Here is a 12,500-nt window from a genome sequence, read left to right as displayed (position 1 = left end):
ACATTTGAAAATTCCTTTTCCAGGCCATTCCCTCCCGTCTTTCCTTCTTCTTCCAGTTGATGATTCATTATCTAAATTTCTTCATCGTTTTTCTTTAACACGCTCTTCTTCCTTTTACAATTGACAATTGTTCTTCATCTCTGTTTCCTCTCTTTAATCTGTCCTCACAAACTATTGACAGCTCTTTCCTTCCTCATTTTCTTTCTTGTTATTCGTTTCTACGTTATCTACGTTCTATCCCAACCCCTACCTATCTATTATTTTTTTTTTTTAGCTTAATCCCCTTCTTGATTTCATTTTCTGTGTCTTCTTGCTTTATTCCATCCCTAAAGTGAATTTTTCTTCTTTTTCCTCAAAACTGTTTTATTTATCTATTTATTTATTTTTGTTTATTTTTTTTTTTACATTTCTTTTACCGTGTCCTCTTTCCTTCCACTTTCTCTCCATTTATCTTTCGTTTTCGCTCTTCCTTTTACTTCTCTCTTTTCTCTCTCTTTTCCTCTGGTTTCTTCTTTCCCACCCCGCTTCCTCCATCCTCTCTCCCGTTCCTTGTCTCCATGTATGCTCTGAGCAGATCTTTATTTCTTTCTTTGCTTTTTCTCATAACAAACGAGAGAGCGTGTTGCCATGGTAGCAAATTTTTTCCCTTTTTTAGCGCATTTCTGCTACTTTTTCCTCCTTCGGCTAATGCTTAGGTGATATCAGGTGAGTTATATTCATATACAGTATTCAAGAGGATATGCTCTTAGATTATAATAACACACGCAAACACACACACACACACACACAGACACACACACACACACACACACACACACACACACACACACACACACACACACACACACACACACACACGCGCGCGCGCGCGCGCGACTCGGTGGCGTGGTTGGTAGAGTCCCAGACTGTCACTACGGCGGTCCGGGTTCGAATCTTGCCCAGGACTGAAAATTTAAGTATCGCTGCGCTTCGAGTCGTTACTCCAACTCTCGTAGGCGGGGAGTTGGGTGTGTGTGTGTGCGCGCAGAAGGTCAATGCATTACCCATAGATCGGTCTTACAAGCTCTTAGCTCTCTTCCGGGAGAGAAATAGCTGTCGATCACGAGTTCAACACGTGATCCAAAAAGACCAAGGTAAACCACACACACACACACACACACACACACACACACACACACACACACACACACACACACACACACACACACACACACACATATATATATATATATATATATATATATGTATATATATATATATGTATATGTGTGTATATATACGTATATATATGTTTGTATATATATGTATATATATATGTGTATATATATGTATATATATGTTTATATATGTATACATATATATGTATATATACATATTATGTATATATATATGTATATATATGTATATACACCATATAGGACAGTGTTGAAGGAACTATCCCATTCTTGGACATACTCGTCAAACAACAAAACGAGTCTTCCAATACCAGCGTCTACACCAAACCTACAGACACCGGACATTGCCTCAGTGGAAATAGTGAGTACCCACAGCGCTATAAGGACGCCACCATCGGTGCCTACATTAGAAGAGCCTTAACACACTGCAGCTCCTGGCATCAAGTACACTACGAGATTGAACGCTCCATCCAGGTATTGATTAATAACGGTTTCAGCGAAAAGGATATAAGACGTCAGACTTCTAAGATTATTGATAACTGATACAAGAACGGTAACAGCAACCAACATAAAGAGAATAATAATATAATAAACCTGTACTATAAAGCCACCTTCTCCACTGCTTACAAAGAAGAAGAAAGAATTATGAAGAAAATAATGAAACAAAACATCAAGCCAGCAGACCCTGACAAAATATTAAATTTTATTATTTATTACAAGTCTAAGAAAACTAGTCATATCCTCCTTAAGAATAGTCTGCAACAACACACGGAGACACTTAAAAAATAGCATGTCACTTACAGGTTTAATAGCAATAGAGGGGACTGTGAAACCCTCCCATCTTCCTACATTGGCATGACTTCCATCAAGTTATCTCGAAGGCTTTCGTACCACCTTTCTTCTAGAGCACCGAAAAACCACCTGAAACAAATCCACAATGTCACCCTTACGCGGGAAATCCTAGGAAACGGCACAGAGATTTTGGACACGTGAAATGATGTAAGACGCCTCCCTTTATTAGAGGCATTGTACATCAAAGAGTTGTCCCCTAATCTCAATATTCAAGCCAACGACCTGCGAGCCTTACCTAGCGTAAGGCGCACGACAGCACACAACTCAGAAGCCAGCGATCTGCGGGTCGTAGTTGGCATGAGGCGCACGGCCGAAGACCAATCAGAAGCCGCGAGTACCGGTCTCAGCCAATCAGGAGTGAGGACGAACGCCAGGATCCCCACTCAACCGGTATATTAGCCAGGTCAACTCTGCACAGAGCCATTCTTTCTCCTACCACGATAGAGCAAAAACACACCAACGAGAAGACGATCACCATCACCATTGAAGAAGGCTCGAGAGAGCCGAAATCTGGATCTGGCAACGATGATCGACTACGGTAGAGTCATCTCTACTCTTCCAGAAGAAATTAAGACCTTTCTAAGGTATAGAGAAAATACCTTAAAGAAATTGATTAATACTAAACAATCCATCACATTCAACGAAACTTGCATAAGAGAGAACCTCCTGCCCATATATACTCTCAATATATATATATATATATATATATATATATATATATGTATATATATATGTATATATATATATGTATATATATATATGTGTTTATCTTATATGTGTATATGCATATATATATATATATATATATATATGTATATATATATAATGTATCTATGCAAATACCTATGTTAGTATAGAATTAATTAAAATAGGTATATATTCATCTGATACTGATCTGCACAATGGAAAGAAATTTAATGACTCAATTTCTAGTAATTAGGTTGTCAGTAAAGGTATCGCAGCCACAAAAATTTAGTTTAATATATATATATATATATATATATATATATATATATATATATATATATATATATATATATATATATATATATATATATATATATATGGATATTGGTAGGAAGTTCAATGCCTCAATTAGGCTATCAGTAATGCTATAGTAGTCATAGAAATCTAATATATTTAGTTTCAATAGTAAATGAAACCACAATGTTGAATCATGGTCTGTGGGAGTATTGTATCTTTCATTTTCCTCGGAAAAAGAGAGCTTATGTACATGAAGATTAAATATATTTGAATAAATGTAATCATTGGCCGTATAAAGGTGCAGACGTAATGTGGATGGTTCCCACATTATGGTAAGTGGGTATCGTCCTAAGAGAAGAAAGTATTGATTTAAACTACATGTTATTTTGGGACTTGTTGTTGATTTGCCCGTCCGCCATGACATAACTATACACAAAGAATATATTAAGGATTTGTAAAGAGTATGCAAATAATATTATATACAAATACATTTTACAAAATAATGGTCATCCTTGAATGTGATACAATATTTACAATATACAGTATTGACTGTAATTGACATATAACAATAATTTTGCCAAGATTATGAATTTTATTTACAATAATGCTATACGCGTTCAGGGGAAACTGCAGGAGTGGCGTGTTGCCACAGACGTTACATAGTGTAAACAATGACCAAGAAAAAGAATAGTACTAAGGATCACTCGGTTTCCAAACAATGTTCATAATTATTTAACTATTCTCCCTCTCACCTAATTTTTTTTTTCTGAATTGAACATTTATAATAACAAGCATAACTTTTACAAATCGGAAAAAAGTGAACATCAAAAGACATTTTGGTTCATAGGTAGGCAAAATAAGTCTGTTTTTTTTTGGTGGCATTTTCTGTCCTCTGTGCTACACTATAACCCGCATATTTCTACCTTTGTCCGCTCGTGTCCTATGAAGCGGCTTGTTTTGACAGGTTCAAGTTGGATGTTCCTATAGGTACATATATATATATATATATATATATATATATATATATATATATATATATATATATATATATATATATATACATAAAATGTTTGTGTGTGTTTGTGCGTGTGTATGTGTGTGTGTGTGTGTGTGTGTATTAGAATACTATTGGAGGAGAGGAAAGCAGGAGAACATTAAGTTAATCATATTACAACAGCTAACTGGTATTTTTCAACAGGTATTTTGGATCTAAGAATGGGGAGACAAAAAAGGATGAGGACAGACCAGGAACATATAAAGGATGACAGAAGACTAGATACTGGGAATGGGTGACAGGGTGATAGGGTCCAATGTGACAAGGGAGGAAGGAGTTGGTAAGGACACAAGGTTAGATGAGAGATGAAAAATATAGTTGATGCATGACAGAAAATGAACAAAATAGGACTGGGAGACAGGGATACGGTTGCTGGGCAAAATTCTTCTATAGCAAAGCATCACAGGTGAGGTAGGATGGAAGGATGGGGGAGCATTATGTTGATGAGGGGGCGGTGGTGGCGGCGGCGGCGGTGGCTGGGGGAGGTTGGAAGTGGAAAATAACGTCTTGTGATGATGAGGAAGGAATGTCAATAACAACGGAGGTGTCTGAAATGGAGGTGGGTGCCCAATGGGCCTCGAGAGGGTAAAAGACACGATGAGGAGGTGGAACAATATTCCCATGGGAAGAGAAGAGCTGAGAAAGAGAAGAGAGAAAAGGGGACGAGGGCAAGTAGGACAGCAGACAGGCAGGCAGGCAGGCAGACAGACAAATACAGACAGGCCTGCTGCAGACAGGACATTACTTTTAGCATAAAAAACTTGAAATTCGTTCTGTGTGTTTCATAATGTAAACACACACCATATACGAGTATCAGTTACCATACTAAAATGCACTATCAACTGATTCACTTATTTACTTCACAAAAATATAATAGAGAAATGTAAACATATGTAAGATTTCCCATATACCGGTACAGTCTAGACACCAATGATAACTATGCTGTACCAGGTGCATTTGTCCGATGATGTTCCTCGTGCTAAACTAATGATATCCACTTTCTTGATCCATCCCAAAGGCTTAACTTGTCTACTATAGTGACGCACTTTGCAGATATGATACTGGTTGATAAAAAACGAGACTCTTCAGCTTTTGGAAACACCAAGAGGAAAGTAGCGTCTCGATTGATTGAGTCAAACTCACAACAGACGCGCGAAAAATTTCACAAAGGTAGAAGAGCTGGTAAGCTACAGTCCATGATAACATTATTTGAGGTAAAATTTTGAGAGAAAAAATATGTATTAGGAGGAGGACAAGAAAATAAGATAAGGAAGGAAAGGTGAAGGGTAGAGGGAGACGAAAGAAGAAAAGGAGAAGGATAAAAAAAGAAAAGAAAAAAGGGTTACAGAAAGAGGAAACGAAAGAGTAATAGGAGGAATAAAGAGGAGAAGAAGAAAAGGTCGAGCACTAAGTACAAGGTCGTAGTGGAGGGTCCAATAGGGACCAATGAAGAAGAACTTCTTTCTGGGGAGTCTCTTGCGTGTACTAGAAGCCAAGGAAGGCTTCTTTGCTTGAGTCGGCAACGAAGAAAGATCACATGTATTTAGGCGAAGGACGAGCTTACCTGGGAATCCAAGTAAATTTATAAAGACGTTATCACCATAATCATTACTGGTTACAGTTGTAGTTATAGTAGCACAAGTACTAGTAGACTACCAAGTACTGAACTCGTGATCGATGGATATTATCCTCCTGGTTGAAAGAAAGAGTGGCTTCAAGTATTCGTGGAAGCTTTTCATACTGTGTTTATGGCATGAACTCGGTTCTACATCGTGGAAGTTGGCGACGCTAACCATTACACCAGCAAGCCTTGACAAGGAAAGGGAGAGGCGAGGTAACGAGTCTATGATGATATTCTGTGTTGAGGGTGAAGAGAGAAATGGTCTACGATAGTGGAGAATGTGACGTATACCAGATGTTCCGTTAAGAAAGGGTAGTGGGGGACGATAGTTAATGAGTGTAATAAAAAAAAATCAATAAAATGGAAAAGGCCACTGATGGTAAGGGGTGGAGTCTTCAAGAACAGAAGAAAATAAAAAAACACAGAAGAGATTGCCAGGAATGGGGTGTATTTAGGGTTGGTATGGAGAGTGGGGGGGGGGGTAAAATGTGGGGGCACAAGTGATGTGTGCTGTTTCTGAAGGTATGGGGAGGTAGGGGAGTGGGGTTCTGTTTATGGGAACGTAACACGAATGGGAGGAAGGCAGAGGATTTGGTGGGGAGGGGGAAGAAGGTCTGGATACTTTCGAGTGTTTTATTTTTCCTTCATTTTGGAAAGTCACTTCAGTTTCCAAATAGGTTTTGATTGTTATACTTAAAGAACCAAAAGTACTCTGTTTTCTCTTTGCACTTATTTTTTCATATAGATTCTTGAGTTCGTGTATATGCGAATAGTAAACCATTCAATTCTTCTCACTACACAAATAATCCATTGCCAATGCCTTTACCTTAATACAACACAACGCCCAACGTAAATAATACTCTCTCATGGAACCTAACACCTGTCATATCAAAACTATGAAAACAAACATTTTGTTGTTGTTGCATCAGGTTAAAAGAATTAATGTTGCTATAAAGAAAATACTGCATAAACAAATGCATTATATACTCATTAAAGATAGACATATTTACATTGTTCTGATGTATCGCAGTTGGAGTTCGGGTGTACACACCCCGATACATTTGTTACTGACATAGGTACGATATCTGGGGGCACCACAAAATGGTCGACATGTTTGGGCACTGAAGTTCTCATTCCATTGGCGATAGGGAGGCAAATTTAACAGTGTTATAATGGTGATAAAGTAAAGAGCGTATGGAGAGTAGAAGGTAGGAGGCGGGAGGGGGAAAAACACTGGAAGGGAGATAGAGCGTTCGAGGGAGTCGGATGAAAGTGGATGGTATTGATGAGTTTGCGAGATTGGCAAGGCGATGTAGTTTGCAAGCCAAAGGAGGAGGTAACTTAGTTGCGATATAGTTCGTAAACTGAGGATCTCTTCCTAAAATACCTCCTTATCTTGCAGATTTTTTTTTTCAGTGAGGTCCCGTATTATTTTTTTCTTCTCGTGTTTGTAAAAGGTTCGTATAGCGAGGCAAAGACGAAGGATGTTCGTAAACCGAAGCTAAAAATGTTTGTATATCGAGGTTGTGAATAAACGAGTTGTGCCATCGTTCGTAAAGAGAGGGTGTAGATAGTATCTCAAATACTGTTTGTAAATCAAATACGTATTCAATACGATTGCGATATCATTTACGAAATCTAGGACGAAGATAACACAAGTACAGTATCATTCGTAAGTTGAAGATTATGATAAAACAGTTACGACAGAATTTGTAAAGCAAAGAGAGGAATGAATGCCTTTCCGATAAACTTCTTTAAAGTGAGTTGATGTTATATCTGAAGAGGACTGATGATGGAAGAGAGTAAGAAATGAAGTAAAAAATTAAATTCAAAGGTACGCGAATAAACCTACTTTAATAAATATAGACAGATTAAAGAGAGGACAAGTAACAAGGAAGAAAACAAGCAACACACACTCAGAGGGGAGAAGAAAACCATGAAGAAAGTCTATGAAAGGAATGAGCGTTTCCTTAAGCAAGCCATAAACCGAGAAGACCAAGAATGATATAATTACGAGCTGAGTCAGCAAAACAAGGGACACACGATCAAATACACGATTCTTACAGGACACAATTAATTGCCCAGTTCGTACAAGAAGAAATGCTCGGATGAACCACAACAATAGTCCATAGAACATTGTTTTGGAGGAAAAGTCCGCAAGAAGACAACCAGTAGACGCTTGCGTGTATCGCACACAATTATGTATGCATGTACATACATACATACATACATACATACATACATATATATACATCTATATATATATACATATATATATATATGTGTATATATATATATATATATATATATATATATATATATATATATATATATATATATATACATTGGGGATGCGTTCGCGCGCGCAACGTAGTATATCTACCTATATTTTCCCTCCACTACTGCATTGCTTCATTTGCTGCTCCTCCTTTAAAGCTTCCCAAATGCCTTTCCTAACCTACCTCTCACCTTTAGCGCTTATCCTTCCTTTACTCCTATTTTCCCTTCGTCCTGCTGGTGACAAGTCCTTCCCGTCCTGCTCATGCCTTGCCTTGCCTTATCCTTCTTTTCTCTTACCTTTTCCATCTTACCTCTCTCGTTTCACTTTCCATATATTTTCGCTTATCCATGATGTCATCTTTTGTTTTCATCCCACTCTTCATGTGTGTTGCCACTGATGTGGGTCTCATGGTTATGAAGCGCTGTTGGCGTCATCGGAAGCATGTTGGTCTCGCATTCGCTTAGTTGTGGGCTCGAATCCCGCACTCCTCTCCCATTCCTAGCAGTGACTGCTTGTCACGTGCCCCAGCAATCCCTAAAGCGCATAATAGGGCAAAGGTGACGACTTCGGCCGCAGCTACTCAGCGATTCCTGGCAGACACAGACTTCTTATCTTGTGCACCTTTACCGCTCTTCTTTCTCTGACGTCTCTCACATCTCTTCCTCTCATGCCTTCCCTCTCTTTCTTTTCACGATTTTCCCAACCTTTCTTCTTGTGTCTTTCCCCCATTTTTCCGTGTACGTGTATTCTCCCTCTTTCCTTTTTCTGTGTTTTTCTTGTCGTTTATTCCATTCCATGTATATATACTCTTGGTTTTCTTCCCGTTTTCAACATCCTCATACTTATGGTCGACTTTCTCTATAGCGCGGTCCTTCTATCTCCAGTTCCTCCTCCCACTCAACCCCCACTCCCTCCCCCCACTCCCTCCCCTCACTCCCTCCCCTCACTCCCTCCTTCCACTCCTTCTACCCTCAACTCACTGCTACTTACACTACCAGTTCCCCTCCTTCGCAGATTGAATTTACAAGCGATTTAGAAATTTGTATTTCGGTGATTTTACGGGGCTGTGACGTGGGTTTTGTTAAATTTGAGGAAATAAAAAGTTGCATGTTTACGGAGAAAGGCCTATGGGGAAGTCTAAGACCCCGATAGGGCGGACTCCGTGGAGCCTAACCTTTGGGGGGGGGGAGGAGGAGGAGGAGGAGGAGGAGGAGGAGGAGGAGGAGGTGGAGGAGGAGGAGGAGGAGGAGAGGGAATTTTCATCCATTCATAGTGTGAAAGCGTAATCAATAAGGTGATGGATTATATGCATTTTTCATAGGGATCTATCTATGCGTCCCATCGTGTAAAGGCAAGACTGATACTTCTTCCTATTGGGAAAAACTAGAATTCAAAAGTTTCTTCACTATATAGAACAAAAACGCTATACTATTATCTGACAGCTTTTTGATTTTTGTTTTCTAGATTTCAAAATGTGTCACTTTGTATAATGTAAATTTGAAGTTCCTAGTAATGAAGTATCTGTATATATGATAAAGCAAATTACTAATTACCATTATTATTATTATTTTTACTGGGCGAATAGACAAATTTGGATTTCAGTTCAGGCAATATATATATATATATATATATATATATATATATACATATAGAGTACATATATATATATATACATATAGAGTACATATATATATATACATATATATATATAATGTATACATATATGTATACATATATATATACATATATATATTACATACATATATATACATGTAAATATATATATATGTATGTGTGTGTGTGTTTGTTTCTGTGTGCGTGTGTCTGTATATATATAATGGAAAGAAGAAAAGGTTGAATCACTGAGGTTTTGTGGAACCCGAGCCTTTCTCCATTTCCTGTCGAGTCATCTGATCTCCATCCAAGTGATACCCGTGACAGCGATGACCTGAGCCTTTCATATGACCTGATTGTTTTTACCCAATACCCTGCGTCGATGAAGGCCCACAGAAAACGGAGAACCGTAAAACTCTGCCTGAAAGATTTGTTTGTTTTTGCGCGTTGTCCTCTCACTGATGACGTCTTACCACAAAGGAGGGATTAAACAACCATTTTTGTTTATTTTCATAGGACTATTTCTTTGTGATGTTATGTTACACTGATCTATTTAAATGATGTCTTCGACTTCAAATGATGATTATTTGTTGGGTATATAACACTTTTTGAAAGGATGATTTAGAAGACAAAATACTGTCTAGGTCCGAGAAGAAACTAATAAAAATGACGGATTCTTTCACAAGTTAATCTAGATGAAGAATGAAGAATATTATGTCAACAATCATTTGCCGTTTTCATTACTCTAAGCCCATAGCAATAGACCAAGTAATCATTATAATTTTGTTTGAACTAAACCCAGACATGAGACTTCAAAGGCTTGATTTTATATACAAATTGATGAAATATTCGTAGGGAAGTCTAGAATATTTTAAGGCATGAAATTGAAATCTAGCTATTCGAATTTACAACCTTTGTCGAAAATCGGGTTTAACATAGAAAACTCGTCAACCATGCATCCTTCCAGCGACGAACTGTGGATCTGAGTGGCTTGTGTTTGGGGATTAACGATTCACTAACAACCTCGAATAAACCGTTAAATTCCCGTAACCGTTTTGATGATCATTATTCGACAAACTGCAGACGATTTTACTTAGATTTCGAGTCGTAGTTGAAGCCGTTGATGCCCAAAGGATCCAATGTAGCACTGCTGTAAGGGTTACGGAGATTACATCAAAGATGCATTTTTGACCCTTATGGCTACTCGACGACTTTTCTCCAGAGGAGGGTGAGCATCTTGAGCATTTTAGGAGGAGCATAATCGCACCGAAGCTTTAAGAGAAAGATGTTATCAAATGGGCCTTCTCACAATAATACCTAATTGTGACAGATAGACAGGGAAATAAAACCACCAATTAATATGTGTTTTGTGAATTCCTTCCTCTGTTTTGTTGACAAACATAATTAGGTATGTAAAAAAGACAATGGGCAGTTTTACCCCAATGTGGCTGATTTTGGTTATGGATTATCTTCATATAACCGGTTTGATGTCGTGAACTCCCCCTATCAAGAGGCTAAGATGGTGCCCCTTACAGAGGAATATAGCGTGGAATCTATTGAACAATACCCTTGGTCCAACCCGCTGGCGGCAGGGTTCGGACTGCCGTCACCTCGACCTCCGCCGCAAGTAGCGACGCTCTAACCCGCTCGGTCACCGAGCATCTTTAGCTAGTTGTCAATAACCGGTCATTTTTAGGTTAAGGATAATCTCCCGCAGTATGTGTATTTTAACTTGATCCTATTAACCGGGATACTAAGACTTAACCCTCTCATTTTCTATCCTGGCTGCCACAAAGCAGTTTTAGTTAACTTAACGTAGAACTGTTTTTAATTTCCAAGGGGTTATACCAGTCAGCAACATGGTATCCTGGACGAAGTCTGTTGTCGAAGATGAAAGGCGAATTATAATTATGTTCACATAACAATGAAGAGACACGGTCAAAACGAAAGGAGACGGGAAGGGGTGAAGGGGTTAAGAGGACCTAGGGGGTGGGTGAGGGACGCAAGGAGGGATCATGGGGAAGGAAATGGAAGGGGGGGAAGAGGGGGGAAGGTGGGGAAGGGGTATCCAAGGGACCTGGGAGTAATTTAAAGAAGTTGGGGGCAAATCTCGGAGGGAAAGATGATTACGTATTAAAGTTTGAAGACTATGAAGGTCCCCGAATATTGGCCCCCGAAGACAAGGTGAAAGGTTCACGAGGGATGGAGAGTCTAGGTTTGAGGGGTGTCTGGTTCAGAGACATGAGGGAGGCGATTGGAATGGAGACTGGAAAAGTGAGGGATTTGGGAGGAGGAAAGATTTTTTTTTTTTTTTTTTTTTTTTTTTTTTTTAATGGAGACTGGAAAACTGAGGGATTTGGGAGGAGGAAAGTTTTTTTTTATAAGGTCATATGTCAAACTCCATTCCACCTCTGGGCCTAATATATATATATTTTTTTAATAAAACTATGCATCATTATTCAGAATAAAATAACGTTCAAAGAGTATAGCCAGCACATTTTATTTTGACCAGCCTCTCATGGTCCATCGATGTTATGTAAGAGGATACGTGCCTCCTTGTATTAGGACACAAACTCCTACGTTCTCTTTCCAAGTCCGAAGCGTCCTACATTGTGGTCTCTATACATATTTTCTATTCTCTAGCAGCTTCAAGACAGTGACGTTTCGTCAGCAAAAGAAATATATACATCTATTACGAATATTAACTATCCTCATAATGAAGTTAATAGGATTACTGATAACTATATCTCACTTTGATGACATCACTCAAGCTGAACAATATCGTCTGATACCAACCAGAATAAAGCCTATAAACAGGGTTAGTCTACCTATGTGTGTATACATACTCATACATTATATATATATATATATATATATATATATATATATGTATATATATATTATATATATATATATATA

The 12,500-nt window shown here is 38.3% G+C and overlaps 1 long non-coding RNA gene across 1 annotated transcript in view; it reads left to right on the top strand.

Annotated features, from left to right (window-relative positions):
* Nucleotides 1–12,500, top strand: part of LOC143021329 (uncharacterized) — a 323,620-nt gene that overhangs the window by 279,181 nt on the left and 31,939 nt on the right. The gene's annotated exons all lie outside the window — the stretch shown is intronic.

The sequence above is a fragment of the Oratosquilla oratoria genome, chromosome 42 (genome assembly GCF_046742065.1).
Source record: "Oratosquilla oratoria isolate Oo_2021 chromosome 42, ASM4674206v1, whole genome shotgun sequence".
NCBI lineage: Eukaryota > Metazoa > Arthropoda > Malacostraca > Stomatopoda > Squillidae > Oratosquilla > Oratosquilla oratoria.
The sequence above is the reverse complement of the archived record's forward strand: the minus strand, read 5'-3'. Positions and strand labels throughout refer to the sequence as shown.